The sequence below is a fragment of the Panulirus ornatus genome, chromosome 6, assembly GCF_036320965.1.
Source record: "Panulirus ornatus isolate Po-2019 chromosome 6, ASM3632096v1, whole genome shotgun sequence".
In the NCBI taxonomy this organism is placed as follows: domain Eukaryota; kingdom Metazoa; phylum Arthropoda; class Malacostraca; order Decapoda; family Palinuridae; genus Panulirus; species Panulirus ornatus.
The window spans coordinates 31,105,013-31,132,257 of NC_092229.1; the positions used below are offsets into that span (position 1 = coordinate 31,105,013).

The 27,245-nt window shown below is 40.9% G+C and overlaps 1 protein-coding gene and 1 long non-coding RNA gene across 2 annotated transcripts in view; one reads left to right on the plus strand and one right to left on the minus strand.

The window, feature by feature from the left end:
- metro (membrane palmitoylated protein 7-like protein metro) overlaps nt 1-27,245 on the plus strand; it is a 278,984-nt gene that overhangs the window by 161,510 nt on the left and 90,229 nt on the right. The window lies entirely within an intron of this gene.
- Nucleotides 6,667-27,245, minus strand: part of LOC139749141 (uncharacterized) — a 31,199-nt gene continuing 10,620 nt past the window's right edge. The window contains exons 2-3 of the long non-coding RNA XR_011712890.1: nt 9,364-9,498; nt 6,667-9,037 (exon numbers count right to left, since the gene is read on the minus strand). This is a non-coding gene — a long non-coding RNA (uncharacterized lncRNA). The remainder of the gene's footprint in view (nt 9,038-9,363; nt 9,499-27,245) is intronic.

Sequence of the window (27,245 nt, forward strand, 5' to 3'; positions counted from 1 at the left end):
TGTCTTTTCGTAGCACTACCTCGCACGCATGCGGGGGGGTGCCATTTCATTTGTGGTGATGTGGCGGCGGGAGCGGATGAAGGCAGCATGTATGAATATGTACATGTGTATATATGTATATGTCTGTGTATGTATATGTATGTATATGTTAAAATGTATAAGTATGTATATGTGCATGTGTGGGCATTTATGTATATACATGTGTATGTGAGGGGGGGCATTCTTTCATCTGTTTCCTTGGGCTACCTCGCTAATGCGGGAGATAGGAACAAAGTATATAATTATGAAATGAATATATTTCATACTTAATTACCATATCCTGCATTAGTGAGGTAGCACCAGGAAACAGATGAATCTGCTCACTCATGTATTATTTTTTTATATGGTTTTACACTTACACATACGTATACATGCATGAATACATATACATATTCTCCCTGGAGATAAGGGAGAGAAAAGACTTCCCATGTATTCAGTATCTATTGTAAAAGGTGACTAAAAGAGGTGGGAGTGGGAGTGGAGTGGCAAAAGTAGGAACAGAAAAGGTGGCCAAGTGAGGATTTGTTCTCTAAGGCTTAGTCCTCTGTTTTTGATGCTACCTAGCTAATGCAGGAAATGGTGAATATGTATAAGAAAATACACATATACTTACATATATATATTGTTCATATTCATACTCGCTTACCGTAATCCACTTCCGATGCTAACCTGCCCGACAGGAAACAGCACAAAAGTGCATGAAGGAAAAAATAAAGTTAACATATACATTCTCTTCTCCTCGCCCACACCTGATCACTGCCCCCTGCATCAGCAAGGTAGTTTCAGGAAACAGACATAGAAAGGCTCCATCCACTCACATTCATTCTATAGCTGTCATGTGTAATGCATCAAGAGCATAGCTCTCCGTCTACTTCCTGGCTCCATAGACCTTTCATGGTTTACCTCAGACATTTCAGTCCATTGATGGCACATTTACCCCAGTATACCACATTGTTCCAATTCACTCTATTCCATGCACACCTCTATTCTATTTCACCATCCTGCAAGTTCAGGCCCCGATCACTCAAAATCTTTTTCACTTCATCCTTCCATCTCCAATTTGGTCTCCTGGTTCTCCTTGTTCCGTCTACCTCCGACACATATACCCATCTTTCTCAACCTTTCCTCTCTCATTTTCTCCACTTCCATGGTTCCATTTGCTGCCATGTCCACTCCCAGATATCCAAAACATTTCACTTCTTCCAGTTTATCTCCTTTCAAACTTACATACCAACAAAGTTGTCCCTCAACCCTACTGAACCAAATAATCTTGCTTTTATTTACATTCACTCTCTACTTTTTCCTTTCACACACACTTCCAAACTCAGTCTCCAACTTCTGAAGTTTCTCACTTGAATCAGCCACTAGTGCCTTATCATCAGTAAACAAAAACTGACTCACTTCCCGAGCCCTCTCATCCCCAACAGGCTGCATAGTTGCCCCTTTCTCCAAGGCTCTTGCATTTACCTACCTCCCCACCCATCCACACACACATCTTCAAGCTCTTCACCATTTCTATTTACAACACTGAACATCCCATGTATACCAGTTATACCCTCAACTGCCACATTACTCACCTTTGCATTCAAATCTATCACTATAACCCAGTCTCTCAGATCAAGGCTGCTAACAGACTAAGTATAATAAATAAATGAATATATATATATATATATATATATATATATATATATATATATATATATATATATATATATATATATATATATATATATTATCCCTGGGGATAGGGGATTAAGAATACTTCCCACGTATTCCCTGCGTGTCGTAGAAGGCGACTAAAAGGGGAGGGAGCGGGGGGCTGGAAATCCTCCCCTCTCGTTTTTTTTTCTTAATTTTCCAAAAGAAGGAACAGAGGGGGCCAGGTGAGGATATTCCAAAAAAGGCCCAGTCCTCTGTTCTTAACGCTACCTCGCTAACGCGGGAAATGGCAAATAGTTTAAAAGAAAAAGATATATATATATATTCCCTGGGGATAGGGGAGAAAGAATACTTCCCACGTACTCCCTGCGTGTCGTAGAAGGCGACTAAAAGGGGAGGGAGCGGGGGGCTGGAAATCCTCCCCTCTCATTTTTTTTAATTTTCCAAAACAAGGAACAGAGAATTGGGTCAGGTAAAGACCCAGTCCTCTGTTCTTAATGCTACCTTCGCTGATGCGGGAAATGGCGAATAGTTTGAAAGAAGAAAAAAGATATATATATATATATATATATATATATATTTTTTTTTTTTTTCTTTGTCACTGTCTCCCACGTTTGCGAGGTAGCGCAAGGAAACAGACGAAAGAAATGGCCCAACCCACCCCCATACACATGTATATACATACGTCCACACACGCAAATAGACATACCTACACAGCTTTCCATGGTTTACCCCAGACGCTTCACATGCCCTGATTCAATCCACTGACAGCACGTCAACCCCGGTATACCACATCGATCCAATTCACTCTATTCCTTGCCCTCCTTTCACCCTCCTGCATGTTTAGGCCCCGATCACACAAAATCTTTTTCACTCCATCTTTCCACCTCCAATTTGGTCTCCCACTTCTCCTCGTTCCCTCCACCTCCAACACATATATCCTCTTGGTCAATCTTTCCTCACTCATTCTCTCCATGTACCCAAACCATTTCAAAACACCCTCTTCTGCTCTCTCAACCACGCTCTTTTTATTTCCACACATCTCTCTTACCCTTACGTTACTTACTCGATCAAACCACCTCACACCACACATTGTCCTCAAACATCTCATTTCCAGCACATCCATCCTCCTGTGCACAACTCTATCCATAGCCCACGCCTTGCAACCATACAACATTGTTGGAACCACTATTCCTTCAAACATACCCATTTTTGCTTTCCGAGATAATGTTCTCGACTTCCACACATTCTTCTAGGCTCCCAGGATTTTCGCCCCCTCCCCCACCCTATGATCCACTTCCGCTTCCATGGTTCCATCCGCTGCCAGATCCACTCCCAGATATCTAAAACACTTTACTTCCTCCAGTTTTTCTCCATTTAAACTTACCTCCCAATTGACTTGACCCTCAACAATACTGTACCTAATTACCTTGCTCTTATTCACATTTACTCTTAACTTTCTACTTTCACACACTTTACCAAACTCAGTAACCAGCTTCTGCAGTTTCTCACATGAATCAGCCACCAGTGCTGTATCATCAGCGAACAACAACTGACTCACTTCCCAAGCTCTCTCATCCACAACAGACTTTATACTTGCCCCTCTTTCCAAAACTCTTGCATTCACCTCCCTAACAACCCCATCCATAAACAAATTAAACAACCATGGAGACATCACACACCCCTGCCGCAAACCTACATTCACTAAGAACCAATCACTTTCCTCTCTTCCTACACGTACACATGCCTTACAAACCTCGATAAAAACTTTTCACTGCTTCTAACAACTTGCCTCCCACACCATATATTCTTAATACCTTCCACAGAGCATCTCTATCAACTCTATCATATGCCTTCTCCAGATCCATAAATGCTACAAACAAATCCATTTGCTTTTCTAAGTATTTCTCACATACATTCTTCAAAGCAAACACCTGATCCACACATCCTCTACCACTTCTGAAACCACACTGCTCTTCCCCAATCTGATGCTCTGTACATGCCTTCACCCTCTCAATCAATACCCTCCCATATAATTTACCAGGAATACTCAACAAACTTATACCTCTGTAATTTGAGCACTCACTCTTATCCCCTTTGCCTTTGTACAATGGCACTATGCTCGCATTCCGCCAATCCTCAGGCACCTCTCCATGGGTCATACATACATTAAATAACCTTATATATATATATATATATATATATATATATATATATATATATATATATATATATATATTATATATATATATAATATATATATATATATATAATATATATATATATATATATATATATATATATATAATCCCTGGGGATAGGGGAGAAAGAATACTTCCCATGTATTCCCTGCTGTGCTGTAGAAGGCGACTAAAAGGGGAGGGAGCGGGTGGCTGGAAATCTTCCCCTCTTGTCTTTTTTTTTAATTTTCCAAAACAAGGAACAGAGAAGGGGGCCAGGTGAGGATATTCCCTCAAAGGCCCAGTCCTCTGTTCCTAACGCTACCTTGTTAATGCGGGAAATGGCGAATAGTATGAAAGAAAAGAAAGAATATATATATATATATATATATATATATATGAATTATAAATATATATAAATTATTTTTTCCATAGCCAGAGGTTGAACCATTATGTGACATTCATTTTTTTCATTCATTTCAAGCTAGAAGTTTCAGTTTTCTAAATTGTTTCTTACATTTTTCATATGTATATATATGTATGTGTGTGTGTGTGTGTATATGTGCGTATGTATGTGTATGTGTGTGTGTGTGTGTGTGTGTATATATATATGTATATTATCCCTGGGGATAGGGGTGAAAGAATACTTCCCACGTATTCCTCGCGTGTCGTAGAAAGCGACTAGAGGGGACGGGAGCAGGGGGCCAGAAATCCTCCCCTCCTTGTATTAACTTTCTAAAATGGAAAACAGAAGAAGGAGTCACGCGGGGAGTGCTCAATCCTCCTCGAAGGCTCAAGTGGGGTGCCTAAATGTGTGTGGATGTAACCAGATGTGAAAAAAGGAGAGATAGGTAGTATGTTTGAGGAAAGGAACCTGGATGTTTTGGCTTGAGTGAAACGAAGCTCAAGGTAAAGGGGAAGAGTGGTTTGGGAATGTCTGGGGAGTAAAGTCAGGGGTTAGTGAGAGGACAAGAGCAAGGGAAGGAGTAGCAATACTCCTGAAACAGGAGTTGTGGGAGTATGTGATAGAGTGTAAGAAAGTAAATTCTCAATTAATATGGTAAAACTGAAAGTTGATGGAGAGAGGTGGGTGATTATTGGTGCATATGCACCTGGGCATGAGAAGAAAGATCAAGAGAGACAAGTGTTTTGGGAGCAGCTGAATGAGTGTGTTAGTGGTTTTGATGCACGAGACCGGGTTATAGTGATGGGTGATTTGAATGCAAAGGTGAGTAATGTGGCAGTTGAGGGAATAATTGGTATACATGGGGTGTTCAGTGTTGTAAATGGAAATGGTGAAGAGCTTGTAGATTTATGTGCTGAAAAAGGACTGATGATTGGGAATACCTGGTTTTAAAAAGCGAGATATACATAAGTATACGTTATCTAAGTAGGAGAGATGGCCAGAGAGCGTTATTGGATTACGTGTTAATTGACAGGTGTGCGAAAGAGAGACTTTTGGATGTTAATGTGCTGAGAGGTGCAACTGGAGGGATGTCTGATCATTACCTTGTGGAGGCTAAGGTGAAGATTTGTATGGGTTTTCAGAAAAGAAGAGTGAATGTTGGGGTGAAGAGGGGGTGAGAGTAAGTGAGCTTGAGAAGGAGACCTGTGTGAGGAAGTACCAGGAGAGACTGAGTACAGAATGGAAAAAGGTGAGAACAATGGAAGTAAGGGGAGTGGGGGAGGAATGGGATGTATTTAGGGAATCAGTGATGGATTGCGCAAAAGATGCTTGTGGCATGAGAAGAGTGGGAGGTGGGTTGATTAGAAAGGGTAGTGAGTGGTGGGATGAAGAAGTAAGAGTATTAGTGAAAGAGAAGAAAGAGGCATTTGGATGATTTTTGCAGGGAAAAAATGCAATTGAGTGGGAGATGTATAAAAGAAAGAGACAGGAGGTCAAGAGAAAGGTGCAAGAGGTGAAAAAAGGGCAAATGAGAGTTGGGTGAGAGAGTATCATTAAATTTTAGGGAGAATAAAAAGATGTTCTGGAAGGAGGTAAATAAAGTGCGTAAGACAAGGAGCAAATGGGAACTTCAGTGAAGGGTGCAAATGGGGAGGTGATAACAAGTAGTGGTGATGTGAGAAGGAGATGGAGTAGTATTTTGAAGGTTTGTTGAATGTGTTTGATGATAGAGTGGCAGATATAGGGTGTTTTGGTCGAGGTGGTGTGCAAAGTGAGAGGGTTAGGGAAAATGATTTGGTAAACAGAGAAGAGGTAGCGAAAGCTTTGCGGAAGATGAAAGCCGGCAAGGCAGCAGGTTTGGATGGTATTGCAGTGGAATTTATTAAAAAAGGGGGTGACTGTATTGTTGACTGGTTGGTAAGGTTATTTAATGTATGTATGACTCATGGTGAGGTGCCTGAGGATTGGCGGAATGCTGCATAGTGCCATTGTACAAAGGGAAAGGGATAAGAGTGAGTGCTCAAATTACAGAGGTATAAGTTTGTTGAGTATTCCTGGTAAAATTATATGGGAGGGTATTGATTGAGAGGGTGAAGGCATGTACAGAGCATCAGATTGGGGAAGAGCAGTGTGGTTTCAGAAGTGGTAGAGGATGTGTGGATCAGGTGTTTGCTTTGAAGAATGTATGTGAGAAATACTTAGAAAGCAAATGGATTTGTATGTAGCATTTATGGATCTGGAGAAGGCATATGATAGTTTTGATAGAGATGTTTTGTGGAAGGTATTAAGAGTATATGGTGTGGGAGGTAAGTTGCTAGAAGCAGTGAAAAGTTGTTACCAAGGATGTAAAGCGTGTGTACAAGTAGGAAGAGAGGAAAGTGATTGGTTCCCAGTGAATATCGGTTTCGAACAGGGATGCGTGATGTGTCCATGGTTGATTTGTTTATGGATGGGGTGGTTAGGGAGGTAAATGCAAGAGTTGTGGAGAGAGGGGCAAGTAAGCAGTCTGTTGTGGATGAGAGGGCTTAGGAAGTGAGTCTTTTGTTGTTCGCTGATGATACAGTGCTGGTGGCTGATTCAGGTGCGAAACTGCAGAAGTTGGTGACTGAGTTTGGTAAAGTGTGTGAAAGAAGAAAGCTGAGAGTAAATGTGAATAAGAGCAAGGTTATTAGGTTCAATAGAGTTGAGGGACAAGTTAACTGGAAGGTAAGTTTAATGGAGAAAAAGTGGAGGAAGTGAAGTGTTTTAGATATCTGGGAGTGGATTTAGCAGCAGATGGAACCATGGAAGCAGAAGTGAGGCTTAGGGTGGGGAAGGGTGTGAAGGTTCTGGGAGTTTTGAAGAATGTGTAGAAGGTGAGAACGTTATTGCAGAGAGCAAAAATGGATATGTTTGAAGGAATAGTGGTTCCAACAATGTTATATGGTTGCAAGGCATGAGATATAGACAGGGTTGTGCAGAGGAGGGTAGATGTGTTGGAAATTAAATGTTTGAAGACAATATGTGGTGTGAGGTGGTTTGAATAAGTAATGAAAGGGTAAGAGAGATGTGTGGTAATAAAAAGAGTGTGGTTGAGAGAGCAGAAGTTGCATTGAAATGGTTTGGTCACATGGAGAGAATGAATGAGGAAACACTGACAAAGGATATATGTGACCGAGATAGAGGGAACGAGGAGAAGTGGAAGACCATATTTGAGGTGGAAGGATGGAGTGAAAAAGATTTTGAGCAATCGGGGCCTGAACACACGGGAAGGTGAAAGGCGTGCAAGGAATAGAGTGAATTGGAATGATGTGGTATACTGGGGTCGACATGCTGTCACTGGATTGAACCAGGGCATGTGAAGCATCTGGGGTAACCCATGGAAAGTTTTGTGGGGCCTGGATGTGGAAAGGGAACTGTGGTTTTGGTGCATTACACATGACAGCCAGAGACTGAGTGTGAACAAATCACGCCTTCTTGTCTTTTCCTAGCTTTACCTCGTGCAGGGTAGGGGGGTATGCTTTTTTGATGTATGGCAGGGTGGTGACAGGAATGGATGAAGGCAGCAAGTATGAACATGTACATATGTATATAGGTATATGTCTGTGCATGTATATATATGTATACATTGAAATGTATAGGTATGTATATCTGTTTCCTTGCACTACCTCGCTAATGCGAGAGATGTTGGTTAAGTATAATAATAAAAAAAAAATTTCACATATGCACATTAGAAATAGTGTAAACCATTTTACCTACCATGGCAAAGAGTTTTAAGTATCTGCAGTATTTTTTCCCACCCTTCAGACAAGTGTTGCAGCAGCCATGGGCTACTAATAGCCAAGCATGGTAGGTTTCAGCACAATAGTGGCATGAATATGCACACAGCAATGCATGAGTGAGATAAGTACATCACCAAAGCATCATCACATGTGCTCTGTCTGGTTGTGTCATTACGTCTTTCTCTAACATGATGTGTGAGGAACTCCAAAAGTGATCTCAGTGTTTTAGAAACTTTTGACATTTTCAACCTGTTTGCAGCTTTTTGCCCATAGATATAGCCTCTAAGCATAAAGCTAGTGATGCAAGTTTTGTTGCTCAAGGGAGGATATGGAAAGTGATGTGTTTGGAGTAAAAAGTGGACCAATTTTATTGCCTTGCACATAATTACAGAGTATGTTGAGAAGCAGTTTGATGTTTGTCAGTCATTAGTGTGAACCAAAAAGAAAAATGAGGCAGCATTTTGTGTAGCTTAGTTTGTTGGCTATTCTGTAGAAGTACAGGGGCCAAGTGCACATCATCATTGATGATGTATTGCTATCATTCTATTCAGTATTATTTCTTTATTACTTTTCCTTACAGTTTTTAAGTCACTTCTTTGTATTTTTTAGAATATACATGATGTTACTAAGGTAAAATGATTTTCTATCATGAATTGTCCATTATAGGACCCCAGGTAAGTCTCGAAGGTCGCTCCCCTTAACCCTCTATTTTCCATAAGCCTAAAATTTTGCAAACCATGGAGTCTTCCAGGAATGTAACCCCCATAGTTGCCAAAAGACCTCTGTTGATAGAATGAAAGTAATAATAGGTTGATAGAATGAAAGTAATAATAGGCAGAAATAGCAAAAGCCATATGGAGGGAGACATAATGACTGATACACATTCATTCACAACACCAAGGAATAGGTGATCATATCCAAATAATACTTGTACTGTTGGCCAGTGATATTTTACAGAGGCCATTTTGTTTGATCTTTGGCTCCATAAAATCCTGTAAAAGATGAAAATGAAAAGAATTGAATGTACATAGCATGATGAACCAGGGGTATTACATGTCTATCAAGTTTAAGTTAACTAGCAACTAAATGTTTGTTAATTGTTGGAAAAAAATCAGTAAAAAGAATTTTAAGGAAAGATATAAACAAATTTCTTTTCCTTATGTAGGGAAATGGAATAATGTTTATTACTTAAATTTCAATGAAGCAATTTAGATAATTTATTGAATATTAATCATCATGAAGTGCTGTTCCCACAAAACTTAAAATATCTCAGTTGCAGGGTGTATTATTCCCAAATCACCAAGCTGCAAACCCTCACCAAAGGTAAAGAAGATAATTTATGATGCATCTGAAAGTGAAGATTTTGATCGTGAGGAAGTGGCAACATATGAAGAAGTGGCACGTCTTTATCCTCGACCTGGTCTTCCACGTCCAGTTGTTTTGATTGGTCCTCCTGGAGTTGGAAGGAATGAACTGAAGCGAAGACTAATGGCTCTTGATGTAGATAAATTCCGAACACCAATTCCAAGTAAGTCTTTTACATTTAATATGTAAGTATAAGGGTTGTACACACAGGTAAGTTCTGTGTGATAATATCAAGTATCCTATATATTTTGTGTAGTCATAAGGGATTAATCTTGTTGACACTACTTTGTTCATTGTTTGTGTGGTTATTGTGTTCATGTAAAAGGAGTTACATGATTAATTAGATGTACAGGAACTGGTACTGGATTGATGTTGCTATTATAGATATAATTTTTCTTCTGCTTTTCATTATTCTTAATAAGGATGACCTTACTAAAGTGGTACTGTGATGAACATGAATTGATACACACTTTTTTATATACCTCACAGGGGTTATTGTACCCTGTAAGAGATGGGACATATCTCACACTTTCAGGGGTTAAAAACCTCTAATCACCCTTTTTTCCTGATGAGGCATATGTTTTCCACTCTTTATTAATCACCTGCTGTTAGTTATTGGTTATGCTCAGCTTGGGTCTGTGTGCCCCCTAATCAGTCAACAATCTCCAATCAATTATGATAACATCATGAAGTTATGAAGTTATTCCACCCCAAGATGAATAAGTATCCTTGTATGATGTAGCTGGTACTGTGAGTACTACGTACTGCATAATTAACTTTTATTCATCTTATAGAGGTTGAATAATGATCATGAATTTAATGAAACATATACACACTTGTTAGATAACCTATTGATTGATAGGCATGTAAAAGAGAGAATTTTGGATGAAAATGTGCTCAGAGGGGTAGCTGGTGGGATGCCTAATCAGTCTTGTGGAGGTGAAGATGAAGATTTGTAGAGGTTTTCATAAGAGAGGAGAAAATGAAGGGAAAGAGAGAGTGATGAGAGTAAGTGAGCTTGGAAAGGAAACTTTTTTTTTTTTTTTTGCTTTGTCGCTGTCTCCCGCGTTTGCGAGGTAGTGCAAGGAAACAGACGAAAGAAATGGCCCAACCCACCCCCATACACATGTATATACATACGTCCACACACGCAAATATACATACCTACACAGCTTTCCATGGTTTACCCCAGACGCTTCACATGCCTTGATTCAATCCACTGACAGCACGTCAACCCCGGTATACCACATCGCTCCAATTCACTCTATTCCTTGCCCTCCTTTCACCCTCCTGCATGTTCAGGCCCCGATCACACAAAATCTTTTTCACTCCATCTTTCCACCTCCAATTTGGTCTCCCTCTTCTCCTCGTTCCCTCCACCTCCGACACATATATCCTCTTGGTCAATCTTTCCTCACTCATTCTCTCCATGTGACCAAACCATTTCAAAACACCCTCTTCTGCTCTCTCAACCATGCTCTTTTTATTTCCACACATCTCTCTTACCCTTACGTTACTTACTCGATCAAACCACCTCACACCACACATTGTCCTCAAACATCTCATTTCCAGCACATCCATCCTCCTGCGCACAACTCTATCCATAGTCCACGCCTCGCAACCATACAACATTGTTGGAACCACTGTTCCTTCAAACATACCCATTTTTGCTTTCCGAGATAATGTTCTCGACTTCCACACATTCTTCAAGGCTCCCAGAATTTTCGCCCCCTCCCCCACCCTATGATCCACTTCCGCTTCCATGTTTCCATCCGCTGCCAGATCCACTCCCAGATATCTAAAACACTTCACTTCCTCCAGTTTTTCTCCATTCAAACTCACCTCCCAATTGACTTGACCCTCAACCCTACTGTACCTAATAACCTTGCTCTTATTCACATTTACTCTTAACTTTCTTCTTTCACACACTTTACCAAACTCAGTCACCAGCTTCTGCAGTTTCTCACATGAATCAGCCACCAGCTCTGTATCATCAGCGAACAACAACTGACTCACTTCCCAAGCTCTCTCATCCCCAACAGACTTCATCCTTGCCCCTCTTTCCAAGACTCTTGCATTCACCTCCCTAACAACCCCATCCATAAACAAATTAAACAACCATGGAGACATCACACACCCCTGCCGCAAACCTACATTCACTGAGAACCAATCACTTTCCTCTCTTCCTACACGTACACATGCCTTACATCCTCGATAAAAACTTTTCACTGCTTCTAACAACTTGCCTCCCACACCATATATTCTTAATAACTTCCACAGAGCATCTCTATCAACTCTATCATATGCCTTCTCCAGATCCATAAATGCTACATACAAATCCATTTGCTTTCCTAAGTATTTCTCACATACATTCTTCAAAGCAAACACCTGATCCACACATCCTCTACCACTTCTGAAACCACACTGCTCTTCCCCAAACTGATGCTCTGTACATGCCTTCACCCTCTCAATCAATACCCTCCCATACAATTTGCCAGGAATACTCAACAAACTTATACCTCTGTAATTTGAGCACTCACTCTTATCCCCTTTGCCTTTGTACAATGGCACTATGCACGCATTCCGCCAATCCTCAGGCACCTCACCATGAGTCATACATACATTAAATAACCTTACCAACCAGTCAACAATACAGTCACCCCCTTTTTTAATAAATTCCACTGCAATACCATCCAAACCTGCTGCCTTGCCGGCTTTCATCTTCCGCAAAGCTTTTACTACCTCTTCTCTGTTTACCAAATCATTTTCCCTAACCCTCGCACTTTGCACACCACCTCGACCAAAACACCCTATATCTGCCACTCTATCATCAAACACATTCAACAAACCTTCAAAATACTCACTCCATCTCCTTCTCACATCACCACTACTTGTTATCACCTCCCCATTTGCGCCCTTCACTGAAGTTCCCATTTGCTCCCTTGTCTTACGCACTTTATTTACCTCCTTCCAGAACATCTTTTTATTCTCCCTAAAATTTAATGATACTCTCTCACCCCAACTCTCATTTGCCCTTTTTTTTTTACCTCTTGCACCTTTCTCTTGACCTCCTGTCTCTTTCTTTTATACATCTCCCACTCAATTGCATTTTTTCCCTGCAAAAATTGTCCAAATGCCTCTCTCTTCTCTTTCACTAATACTCTTACTTCTTCATCCCACCACTCACTACCCTTTCTAATCAACCCACCTCCCACTCTTCTCATGCCACAAGCATCTTTTGCGCAATCCATCACTGATTCCCTAAATACATCCCATTCCTCCCCCACTCCCCTTACTTCCATTGTTCTCACCTTTTTCCATTCTGTACTCAGTCTCTCCTGGTACTTCCTCACACAAGTCTCCTTCCCAAGCTCACTTACTCTCACCACCCTCTTCACCCCAACATTCACTCTTCTTTTCTGGAAACCCATACAAATCTTCACCTTAGCCTCCAGAAGATAATGATCAGACATCCCTCCAGTTGCACCTCTCAGCACATTAACATCCAAAAGTCTCTCTTTCGCGCGCCTGTCAAGGAAACTTGTGTGAAGAAATACCAGGAGAGATTTGGTGTATAATGGCAAAAGTTGAGTCCAAATGAAGCTTGGGGGAGTGGGTGAGGAATGGAATGTATATAGGGAAGCAGTGATAGCATGTACAATAAATGCATTTGGAATGCAAAAGATGGGAGGTGGGCAGGTTAGAAAGGGTAGTGAGTGGTGAGATGAAGAAGTAACATTGTTAGTGAAAGAGAAAAGAGAGGCATTAGGATGGTACTTATGAGGAAGGAGTGCAAATGACTGGAAGATGTTTAAGAGAAAGTGGCAGGAGGTAAAGAAGGTGCAATGGTTGTAAAAGAGGGCAAATGAGAGTTGGGAAGAGAGAGTATTATTAAACTTCAGGGAATCAAAAAGATGTTTTTGAAGGAGGTGAATAATGTGTGAAAGACAAGAGAACAAATGGGAAGATCTGTGAAGGGAACAAGGTGGAAGTGATAACAGATAGTGATGGAGTGAGAATTTTGGAGGATTGTTGAATATCTTTGATGATAGAGTGGCAGATGTAGGGTGTTTTGGTTGGGGTGTTATATGAAGTTAGACTCAGGAAGAGTTGCCTGGTGAAGAGAGAAGAGGTGGTGAAAGCCTTGCAGAAGAAGAAATACTGAAAGGCAGCAGTAGTGGATGGTATTGCAGTTGAATTTATTAATAAACTGGGTGACTGCATTGCTCATTTGTTGATAAGGTTATTCATTGTATGTATGGTGAAGTCCCTGAGGATTGGTGTAATACATGTAACCTGCAATTGTACAAAGGCAAAGGGGTACAAGTAAGTTTTCAAACTAGAGAGACACAAGTTTATTGAGTATACATGGAAAATTTTATGGGAGGGTATTGACTGAGAGGGTGAAGGTATGTATGGAGCAACAGATTGGGTAGGAGCAGTGTGGTTTCAAAAGTGGTAGAGGATGTGTGGATCAGGTGTTTACTTTCAAGAATGTATGTGAGAAATACTTTGAAAAAACAGATGGATTTGTATGTGACATTTATGGATCTGGTGAAGGCATTTGATAGGGTTGATAGAGATGCTTTGCGGAAGGTCATATATTGGTGTGGGTAAGCTGCTAGAAGCAGAGAACTTTTTTTCAAGGGTGTAAGGCATGTGTACGAGTAAGAAGAGAGGCGAGTGATTGGTTCCCAGTGAAGGTTGCACTGTGGCAGGGGTGTGGATGTGGGGTTGTTAGGGAGGTGAATGCAAGAGTTTTGGAAAGAGGGGCAAGTATGCAGTCTGTTGTGGATGAGAGAGCTTGGGAAGTGAAGTCAGTTGTTGTTTGCTGATTATACAGCGCTGGTGGGTCATTCATGTGAGAAACTGCAGAAGCTAGTGACTGAGTTTGGTAAAGTTTGTGAAAGAAGAAAGCTGAGAGTAAATGTGAATAAGAGCAAGGTTATTAGGTACAGTAGGGTTGAGGGACAAGTCAACTGGGAGGTAGGTTTGAATGGAGAAAAACTGGATGAAGTGAAGTGTTTTAGATATCTGGGAGTGGATTTGTCAGCGGATGGAACCATAGAAGTGGAAGTGAGTCACAGGGTTGGGGAGGGGGTGAAGGTTCTGGGACCATTGAAGAATGTGTGGAAGGTGAGAACATTATCTCGGAAAGCAAAAATGGGTATGTTTGAAGGAATAGTGGTTCCAAGAATGTTATATGGTTGCAAGGCATGGGCTATAGATAGGGTTGTGCAGAGGAGGGTGGATTTGTTGGCAATGAGATGTTTGAGGACAATATGTGGTGTTTGGTGGTTTATCAAGTAAGTAATGAAAGGGTAAGAGAGATGTCTGGTAATAAAAAGAGTGTGGTTGACAGAGATTTTGAGCAATCGAGGCCTGAACATACAGGAGGGTGAAAGGCGTGCAAGGAATAGAGTGATTTGGAACGATGTGGTATACCGTGGTTGATATGCTGTCAATGGATTGTACCAGGGCATTTGAATCATCTTGGGTAAACTATAGAATGTTTTGTGGGTCCTGGATTTGGAAAGGGAGCTGTGGTTTCGATGCATTACTAATAACAGCTAGAGATTGAGTGTGAACGAATGCGGCCTTTATTGTCTTTTCGTAGCACTACCTCGCACGCATGCGGGGGGGTGCCATTTCATTTGTGGTGATGTGGCGGCGGGAGCGGATGAAGGCAGCATGTATGAATATGTACATGTGTATATATGTATATGTCTGTGTATGTATATGTATGTATATGTTAAAATGTATAAGTATGTATATGTGCATGTGTGGGCATTTATGTATATACATGTGTATGTGAGGGGGGGCATTCTTTCATCTGTTTCCTTGGGCTACCTCGCTAATGCGGGAGATAGGAACAAAGTATATAATTATGAAATGAATATATTTCATACTTAATTACCATATCCTGCATTAGTGAGGTAGCACCAGGAAACAGATGAATCTGCTCACTCATGTATTATTTTTTTATATGGTTTTACACTTACACATACGTATACATGCATGAATACATATACATATTCTCCCTGGAGATAAGGGAGAGAAAAGACTTCCCATGTATTCAGTATCTATTGTAAAAGGTGACTAAAAGAGGTGGGAGTGGGAGTGGAGTGGCAAAAGTAGGAACAGAAAAGGTGGCCAAGTGAGGATTTGTTCTCTAAGGCTTAGTCCTCTGTTTTTGATGCTACCTAGCTAATGCAGGAAATGGTGAATATGTATAAGAAAATACACATATACTTACATATATATAATTGTTCATATTCATACTCGCTTACCGTAATCCACTTCCGATGCTAACCTGCCCGACAGGAAACAGCACAAAAGTGCATGAAGGAAAAAATAAAGTTAACATATACATTCTCTTCTCCTCGCCCACACCTGATCACTGCCCCCTGCATCAGCAAGGTAGTTTCAGGAAACAGACATAGAAAGGCTCCATCCACTCACATTCATTCTATAGCTGTCATGTGTAATGCATCAAGAGCATAGCTCTCCGTCTACTTCCTGGCTCCATAGACCTTTCATGGTTTACCTCAGACATTTCAGTCCATTGATGGCACATTTACCCCAGTATACCACATTGTTCCAATTCACTCTATTCCACTCTATTCTATTTCACCATCCTGCAAGTTCAGGCCCCGATCACTCAAAATCTTTTTCACTTCATCCTTCCATCTCCAATTTGGTCTCCTGGTTCTCCTTGTTCCGTCTACCTCCGACACATATACCCATCTTTCTCAACCTTTCCTCTCTCATTTTCTCCACTTCCATGGTTCCATTTGCTGCCATGTCCACTCCCAGATATCCAAAACATTTCACTTCTTCCAGTTTATCTCCTTTCAAACTTACATACCAACAAAGTTGTCCCTCAACCCTACTGAACCAAATAATCTTGCTTTTATTTACATTCACTCTCTACTTTTTCCTTTCACACACACTTCCAAACTCAGTCTCCAACTTCTGAAGTTTCTCACTTGAATCAGCCACTAGTGCCTTATCATCAGTAAACAAAAACTGACTCACTTCCCGAGCCCTCTCATCCCCAACAGGCTGCATAGTTGCCCCTTTCTCCAAGGCTCTTGCATTTACCTACCTCCCCACCCATCCACACACACATCTTCAAGCTCTTCACCATTTCTATTTACAACACTGAACATCCCATGTATACCAGTTATACCCTCAACTGCCACATTACTCACCTTTGCATTCAAATCTATCACTATAACCCAGTCTCTCAGATCAAGGCTGCTAACAGACTAAGTATAATAAATAAATGAATATATATATATATATATATATATATATATATATATATATATATATATATATATATATATATATATATATATATATATTATCCCTGGGGATAGGGGATTAAGAATACTTCCCACGTATTCCCTGCGTGTCGTAGAAGGCGACTAAAAGGGGAGGGAGCGGGGGGCTGGAAATCCTCCCCTCTCGTTTTTTTTTCTTAATTTTCCAAAAGAAGGAACAGAGGGGGCCAGGTGAGGATATTCCAAAAAAGGCCCAGTCCTCTGTTCTTAACGCTACCTCGCTAACGCGGGAAATGGCAAATAGTTTAAAAGAAAAAGATATATATATATATTCCCTGGGGATAGGGGAGAAAGAATACTTCCCACGTACTCCCTGCGTGTCGTAGAAGGCGACTAAAAGGGGAGGGAGCGGGGGGCTGGAAATCCTCCCCTCTCATTTTTTTTAATTTTCCAAAACAAGGAACAGAGAATTGGGTCAGGTAAAGACCCAGTCCTCTGTTCTTAATGCTACCTCGCTGATGCGGGAAATGGCGAATAGTTTGAAAGAAGAAAAAAGATATATATATATATATATATATATATATATTTTTTTTTTTTTTTCTTTGTCACTGTCTCCCACGTTTGCGAGGTAGCGCAAGGAAACAGACGAAAGAAATGGCCCAACCCACCCCCATACACATGTATATACATACGTCCACACACGCAAATAGACATACCTACACAGCTTTCCATGGTTTACCCCAGACGCTTCACATGCCCTGATTCAATCCACTGACAGCACGTCAACCCCGGTATACCACATCGATCCAATTCACTCTATTCCTTGCCCTCCTTTCACCCTCCTGCATGTTTAGGCCCCGATCACACAAAATCTTTTTCACTCCATCTTTCCACCTCCAATTTGGTCTCCCACTTCTCCTCGTTCCCTCCACCTCCAACACATATATCCTCTTGGTCAATCTTTCCTCACTCATTCTCTCCATGTACCCAAACCATTTCAAAACACCCTCTTCTGCTCTCTCAACCACGCTCTTTTTATTTCCACACATCTCTCTTACCCTTACGTTACTTACTCGATCAAACCACCTCACACCACACATTGTCCTCAAACATCTCATTTCCAGCACATCCATCCTCCTGTGCACAACTCTATCCATAGCCCACGCCTTGCAACCATACAACATTGTTGGAACCACTATTCCTTCAAACATACCCATTTTTGCTTTCTGAGATAATGTTCTCGACTTCCACACATTCTTCAAGGCTCCCAGGATTTTCGCCCCCTCCCCCACCCTATGATCCACTTCCGCTTCCATGGTTCCATCCGCTGCCAGATCCACTCCCAGATATCTAAAACACTTTACTTCCTCCAGTTTTTCTCCATTTAAACTTACCTCCCAATTGACTTGACCCTCAACAATACTGTACCTAATTACCTTGCTCTTATTCACATTTACTCTTAACTTTCTACTTTCACACACTTTACCAAACTCAGTAACCAGCTTCTGCAGTTTCTCACATGAATCAGCCACCAGTGCTGTATCATCAGCGAACAACAACTGACTCACTTCCCAAGCTCTCTCATCCACAACAGACTTTATACTTGCCCCTCTTTCCAAAACTCTTGCATTCACCTCCCTAACAACCCCATCCATAAACAAATTAAACAACCATGGAGACATCACACACCCCTGCCGCAAACCTACATTCACTAAGAACCAATCACTTTCCTCTCTTCCTACACGTACACATGCCTTACATCCTCGATAAAAACTTTTCACTGCTTCTAACAACTTGCCTCCCACACCATATATTCTTAATACCTTCCACAGAGCATCTCTATCAACTCTATCATATGCCTTCTCCAGATCCATAAATGCTACAAACAAATCCATTTGCTTTTCTAAGTATTTCTCACATACATTCTTCAAAGCAAACACCTGATCCACACATCCTCTACCACTTCTGAAACCACACTGCTCTTCCCCAATCTGATGCTCTGTACATGCCTTCACCCTCTCAATCAATACCCTCCCATATAATTTACCAGGAATACTCAACAAACTTATACCTCTGTAATTTGAGCACTCACTCTTATCCCCTTTGCCTTTGTACAATGGCACTATGCTCGCATTCCGCCAATCCTCAGGCACCTCTCCATGGGTCATACATACATTAAATAACCTTATATATATATATATATATATATATATATATATATGTATATATGTATATATATATATATATATATATATATATATATATATATATATATATATATATATATATATATATATATATATATATATCCCTGGGGATAGGGGAGAAAGAATACTTCCCATGTATTCCCTGCGTGTTGTAGAAGGCGACTAAAAGGGGAGGGAGCGGGTGGCTGGAAATCTTCCCCTCTTGTTTTTTTTTTAATTTTCCAAAACAAGGAACAGAGAAGGGGGCCAGGTGAGGATATTCCCTCAAAGGCCCAGTCCTCTGTTCCTAACGCTACCTTGTTAATGCGGGAAATGGCGAATAGTATGAAAGAAAAGAAAGAATATATATATATATATATATATATATGAATTATAAATATATATAAATTATTTTTTCCATAGCCAGAGGTTGAACCATTATGTGACATTCATTTTTTTCATTCATTTCAAGCTAGAAGTTTCAGTTTTCTAAATTGTTTCTTACATTTTTCATATGTATATATATGTATGTGTGTGTGTGTGTGTATATGTGCGTATGTATGTGTATGTGTGTGTGTGTGTGTGTGTGTGTATATATATATGTATATTATCCCTGGGGACAGGGGTGAAAGAATACTTCCCACGTATTCCTCGCGTGTCGTAGAAAGCGACTAGAGGGGACGGGAGCAGGGGGCCAGAAATCCTCCCCTCCTTGTATTAACTTTCTAAAATGGAAAACAGAAGAAGGAGTCACGCGGGGAGTGCTCATCCTCCTCGAAGGCTCAAAGTGGGGTGCCTAAATGTGTGTGGATGTAACCAGGATGTGAAAAAAGGAGAGATAGGTAGTATGTTTGAGGAAAGGAACCTGGATGTTTTGGCTCTGAGTGAAACGAAGCTCAAGGGTAAAGGGGAAGAGTGGTTTGGGAATGTCTGGGGAGTAAAGTCAGGGGTTAGTGAGAGGACAAGAGCAAGGGAAGGAGTAGCAATACTCCTGAAACAGGAGTTGTGGGAGTATGTGATAGAGTGTAAGAAAGTAAATTCTCGATTAATATGGGTAAAACTGAAAGTTGATGGAGAGAGGTGGGTGATTATTGGTGCATATGCACCTGGGCATGAGAAGAAAGATCAAGAGAGACAAGTGTTTTGGGAGCAGCTGAATGAGTGTGTTAGTGGTTTTGATGCACGAGACCGGGTTATAGTGATGGGTGATTTGAATGCAAAGGTGAGTAATGTGGCAGTTGAGGGAATAATTGGTATACATGGGGTGTTCAGTGTTGTAAATGGAAATGGTGAAGAGCTTGTAGATTTATGTGCTGAAAAAGGACTGATGATTGGGAATACCTGGTTTTAAAAGCGAGATATACATAAGTATACGTATCTAAGTAGGAGAGATGGCCAGAGAGCGTTATTGGATTACGTGTTAATTGACAGGTGTGCGAAAGAGAGACTTTTGGATGTTAATGTGCTGAGAGGTGCAACTGGAGGGATGTCTGATCATTACCTTGTGGAGGCTAAGGTGAAGATTTGTATGGGTTTTCAGAAAAGAAGAGTGAATGTTGGGGTGAAGAGGGTGGTGAGAGTAAGTGAGCTTGAGAAGGAGACCTGTGTGAGGAAGTACCAGGAGAGACTGAGTACAGAATGGAAAAAGGTGAGAACAATGGAAGTAAGGGGAGTGGGGGAGGAATGGGATGTATTTAGGGAATCAGTGATGGATTGCGCAAAAGATGCTTGTGGCATGAGAAGAGTGGGAGGTGGGTTGATTAGAAAGGGTAGTGAGTGGTGGGATGAAGAAGTAAGAGTATTAGTGAAAGAGAAGAAAGAGGCATTTGGATGATTTTTGCAGGGAAAAAATGCAATTGAGTGGGAGATGTATAAAAGAAAGAGACAGGAGGTCAAGAGAAAGGTGCAAGAGGTGAAAAAAAGGGCAAATGAGAGTTGGGGTGAGAGAGTATCATTAAATTTTAGGGAGAATAAAAAGATGTTCTGGAAGGAGGTAAATAAAGTGCGTAAGACAAGGGAGCAAATGGGAACTTCAGTGAAGGGTGCAAATGGGGAGGTGATAACAAGTAGTGGTGATGTGAGAAGGAGATGGAGTGAGTATTTTGAAGGTTTGTTGAATGTGTTTGATGATAGAGTGGCAGATATAGGGTGTTTTGGTCGAGGTGGTGTGCAAAGTGAGAGGGTTAGGGAAAATGATTTGGTAAACAGAGAAGAGGTAGCGAAAGCTTTGCGGAAGATGAAAGCCGGCAAGGCAGCAGGTTTGGATGGTATTGCAGTGGAATTTATTAAAAAAGGGGGTGACTGTATTGTTGACTGGTTGGTAAGGTTATTTAATGTATGTATGACTCATGGTGAGGTGCCTGAGGATTGGCGGAATGCGTGCATAGTGCCATTGTACAAAGGCAAAGGGGATAAGAGTGAGTGCTCAAATTACAGAGGTATAAGTTTGTTGAGTATTCCTGGTAAATTATATGGGAGGGTATTGATTGAGAGGGTGAAGGCATGTACAGAGCATCAGATTGGGGAAGAGCAGTGTGGTTTCAGAAGTGGTAGAGGATGTGTGGATCAGGTGTTTGCTTTGAAGAATGTATGTGAGAAATACTTAGAAAAGCAAATGGATTTGTATGTAGCATTTATGGATCTGGAGAAGGCATATGATAGAGTTGATAGAGATGCTCTGTGGAAGGTATTAAGAATATATGGTGTGGGAGGCAAGTTGTTAGAAGCAGTGAAAAGTTTTTATCGAGGATGTAAGGCATGTGTATGTGTAGGAAGAGAGGAAAGTGATTGGTTCTCAGTGAATGTAGGTTTGCAGCAGGGGTGTGTGATGTCTCCATGGTTGTTTAATTTGTTTATGGATGGAGTTGTTAGGGAGGTGAATGCAAGAGTTTTGGAAAGAGGGGCAAGTATGAAGTCTGTTGGGGATGAGAGAGCTTGGGAAGTGAGTCAGTTGTTGTTCGCTGATGATACAGCGCTGGTGGCTGATTCATGTGAGAAACTGCAGAAGCTGGTGACTGAGTTTGGTAAAGTGTGTGAAAGAAGAAAGTTAAGAGTAAATGTGAATAAGAGCAAGGTTATTAGGTACAGTAGGGTTGAGGGTCAATTCAATTGGGAGGTGAGTTTGAATGGAGAAAAACTGGAGGAAGTGAAGTGTTTTAGATATCTGGGAGTGGATCTGGCAGCGGATGGAACCATGGAAGCGGAAGTGGATCATAGGGTGGGGGAGGGGGCGAAAATTCTGGGAGCCTTGAAGAATGTGTTGAAGTCGAGAACATTATCTCGGAAAGCAAAAATGGGTATGTTTGAAGGAATAGTGGTTCCAACAATGTTGTATGGTTGCGAGGCGTGGACTATGGATAGAGTTGTGCGCGGGAGGGTGGATGTGCTGGAAATGAGATGTTTGAGGACAATGTGTGGTGTGAGGTGGTTTGATCGAGTAAGTAACGTAAGGGTAAGAGAGATGTGTGGAAATAAAAAGAGCGTGGTTGAGAGAGCAGAAGAGGGTGTTTTGAAATGGTTTGGTCACATGGAGAGAATGAGTGAGGAAAGATTGACCAAGAGGATATATGTGTCGGAGGTGGAGGGAACGAGGAGAAGAGGGAGACCAAATTGGAGGTGGAAAGATGGAGTGAAAAAGATTTTGTGTGATCGGGGCCTGAACATGCAGGAGGGTGAAAGGAGGGCAAGGAATAGAGTGAATTGGAGCGATGTGGTATACCGGGGTTGACGTGCTGTCAGTGGAATGAACCAAGGCATGTGAAGCGTCTGGGGTAAACCATGGAAAGCTGTGTAGGTATGTATATTTGCGTGTGTGGACGTATGTATATACATGTGTATGGGGGTGGGTTGGGCCATTTCTTTCGTCTGTTTCCTTGCGCTACCTTGCAAACGCGGGAGACAGCGACAAAGCAAAAAAAAAAAATATATATATATATATATATATATATATATATATATATAGCGGGGGGCTGGAAATCCTCCCCTCTCGTTTTTTTTTTTAATTTTCCAAAAGAAGGAACAGAGAATTGGGCCAGGTGAGGGTATTCCCTCAAAGGCCCAGTCCTCTGTTCTTAACGCTACCTCGCTAATGCGGGAAATGGCGAATAGTTTGAAAGAAAGATATATATATATATATATATATATATATATATATGTATTTTTTTTTTATTATTTTTATTTTGCTTTGTTTGCTGTCTCCCGCGTTAGCGAGGTAGCGCAAGGAAACAGATGAAAGAAGGGCCCAACCCACCCACATACACATGTATATACATACACGTCCACACACTCAAATATACATACCTATACATCTCAATGTATACATATATATACACACACAGACATATACATATATATACACATTCATTCCCATCGCCACCTCGCCACACATGGAATAACAACCCCCTCCCCCCTCATGTGTGCGAGGTAGCACTAGGAAAGACAACAAAGGCCCCATTTGTTCACACTCAGTCTCTAGCTGTCATGTAATAATGCACCAAAACCACAGCTCCCTTTCCACATCCAGGCCCCACAGAACTTTCCATGGTTTACCCCAGATGCTTCATATGCTCTGGTTCAATCCATTGACAGCACATTGACCCCGGTATACCACATCATTCCAATTCACTCTATTCTTTGCACTCCTTTCACCCTCCTGTATGTTCAGGCCCCGATCACTCAAAATCTTTTTCACTCCATCTTTCCACCTCCAATTTGGTCTCCCACTTCTCCTCGTTCCCTCCACCTATGTCACATATATCCTCTTGGTCAATCTTTCCTCACTCATTCTCTCCATGTGACCAAACCATTTCAAAACACCCTCTTCTGCTCTCTCAATCACACTCTTTTTATTACCACACATCTCTCTTACCCTATTATTACTTACTTGATCAAACTACCTCACACCACATATTGTCCTCAAACATCTCATTTCCTGCCCATCCACCCTCCTTCGCACAACTCTATCCATAGCCCACATCTCGCAACCATATAACATTGTTGGAACCACTATTCCTTCAAACATACCCATTTTTGCTTTCCGAGTTAATGTTCTCAACTTCCACACATTCTTCAACGCTCCCAGAACTTTTGCCCTCTCCCCCACCCTATGATTCACTTCCGCTTCCGTGGTTCCATCTGCTGCCAAATCCACTCCCAGATATCTAAAACACTTTACTTCCTCCAGTTTTTCTCCATTCAAACTTACCTCCCAATTGACTTGTCCCTCAACCCTACTGTACCTAATAACCTTGCTCTTATTCACATTTACTCTCAGCTTTCTTCTTTGACACACTTTACCAAACTCAGTCACCAGCTTCTGCAGTTTCTCACATGAATCAGCCACCAGCGCTGTATAATCAGCAAACAACAACTGACTCACTTCCCAAGCTCTCTCATCCACAACAGTCTGCATACTTGCCCCTCTTTCCAAACCTCTTGCATTCACCTCCCTAACAACCCCATCCATAAACAGATTAAACAACCATGGAAACATCACACACCCCGTCCGCAAACCTACAGTCACTGAGAACCAATCATTTTCCTCTCTTCCTACACGTACACATGCCTTACATCCTCGATAAAAACTTTTCACTGCTTCTCACAACTTGCCTCCCACACCATATGTTATTAATACCTTCCACAGAGCATCTCTATCAACTCAATCATATGCCTTCTCCAGATCCATAAATGTTACATACAAATCCATTTGCTTTTCTAAGTATTTCTCACATACATTCCTGAAAGTAAACACCTGATCCACACATCATAATTTAAGTAATTTGAGCACTCACTTTTATCCCCTTTGCCTTTGTACAATAGCACTATGCAAGCATTCCGTCAATCCTCAGGCACCTCACCATAAGTCATACATACATTAAATAACCTTACCAACCAGTCAGCAATAGTCACCCCCTTTTTTTGATAAATTCCACTGCAGTACCATCCAAACCCGCAGCCTTGCCGGCTTTCATCTTTCGCACTCTTTTTATTACCATACATCTCTCTTACCCTTTCATTACTTACTTGATCAAACCACCTCACACCACATATTGTCTTCAGACATCTCATTTCCAGCACATCCATCCTCCTCTGCACAATTCTATCTATAGCCCACGCCTCACAACCATATATCATTGTTGTAACCACTATTCCTTCAAACATACCTATTATTGCTTTCCAAAATAACGTTCTCAACTTCCACACATTCTTCAATGCTCCCAGAACTTTTGCCTCCTTCCCCACCCTATGATTCACTTCCACTTCCATGGTTCCATATGCTGCCAAATCCACTCCCAGATATCTAAAGCACTTCACTTCCTCCAGTTTTTCTCCATCCAAACTTACCTCCCAATTGACTTGTCCCTCAACCCTGCTGTACCTAATAACCTTGCTCTATTCACATTTACTCTCAGCTTTCTTCTTTGACACACTTTACCAAACTCAGTCACCAGCTTCTGCAGTTTCTCACCCGATTCAGCCACCAGCACTGTATCATCAGTGAAAAACAACTGACTCACTTCCCAAGTTCTCTCATCCACAGCAGACTGCATACTTGCCCTTCTTTCCAAAACTCTTGCATTCACCTCCATAACAACCCCATCCATAAACAAATTTAATGACCATGGAGACATCACGCACCCCTGCCGCAAACCAACGTTCACTGAGAACCAATCACTTTCCCTTCCTACACAGACACATGCCTTACATCCTCGATAAAAAATTTTCACTGCTTCTCACATCTTGCCTCCCACACCATATATTCTTAATACCTTCCACAGAGCATCTCTATCAACTCTGTCATATTCCTTCTCCAGATCCATAAATGCTACATACAAATCCATTTGCTTTTCTAAGTATTTCTCACATACATTCTTCAAAGCAAACACCTGATCCACACATCCTCTACCACTTCTGAAACCACACTGCTCTTCCCCAATCTGATGCTCTGTGCATGCTTTCACCCTCTCAACCAATACCCTCCCATATAATTTCCCAGGAATACTCAACAAACTTATACCTCTGTAATTTGAGCACTCACTTTTATCCCCTTTGCCTTTGTACAAAGGCACTATGCAAGCATTCCATGTTGAGAATTGTTCTGTATATATTGGTGACATTTTGCTGTATTCTTGAGAGTGTGATGACCATGTCTCCTTGATTAGAAAAGTGTTTGAAAGGCTAAACAAGGCAGACCTAACTGTAAACTTAGAGTGATTTTTTGAAGGCTCATATTATGTGTTTAGGTCATATTGTGGGACAGAAAGTACAACTGGTTGATGCAAAAGTTTAAAATATAGTGGCATATCCCTTTCCATCAAATATGCAAGATTTATTGAGTTTCTTCAGAATGAGTGGTTTTTATATCATGTTTTGTTGAAAATATTAAGATATATTTGAACCCTAATGATACTGGTTTTTGTGGAGTGTTTACATGAGTTTGTATGAGAAAGACTGACAACAGGAGGTGTGATTGGCCTACAACTGAGTTGTCTAGTAAAATAAAAGTTTTTAACTTGACAAGAAAATGGAAATCCGCTCAGCAGGTTTTTAAACTATCACCGACTCCCTGCTGCTGCACATTAGCATTCTAGCGTCCCCCATTACCACTGTCATGTACACAGTTTATTTCTTCATTTTTCTTTGAGTATACCTGAATTTATAAGATATTTGTCTAAACAATTTTTGAAGGCATAGTCTCAGTATTCAACTTCTGACAGTTACTTATTCCAGTGCTCAACCCACATATAGGAAAAGAAGCTTTTTCCCATGTCCGTACGTCTTTTAGCTTTCAGTTGTATTCCATTTGTCCCGGTAACCATATTTTCTTATATTTCGAAAAGATGTTGGTGATTTAATTTATCGAACTTTTTCAGAATTTTGAACACTTAGATTGTCACCATAAAGTGTACGATTTTTAAGGGAGAAGAGATCCAGTCATTTTAGCATCTCTTTGTATGCCAGATTTCTAAGGGATGGGATCAAGTTTGTCTCGTGTCTTTGTACTTGCTCTAATTTTTTCCTTGTCTTTGTTATAGTTTGGAGACCAAAACTGGACTGTATATTGAAGATGTGGTCATACTAGAGAATAATAAAGTGTGAGAATTATTTCTGGTGTCTTGAAATCTATGTTCCTGGATATGAAACCTAACATTTTGTTGCTTGACAGTGTTTAGTCGTAACATATATTCTTGGCTCCAAAGTGCAAAACTTTACTTTTGTCTACATTAAACTTCATTTGCCATTTGTCTGACCACTCTGCTAGTATGTTAAGATTTCTTTGAATCATTTTGCAGTCCCGCCTATTCACAGCTCTACCTCTTAGTTTATCATTAGCAAATCTATAGATTTTAGATATGAGATTG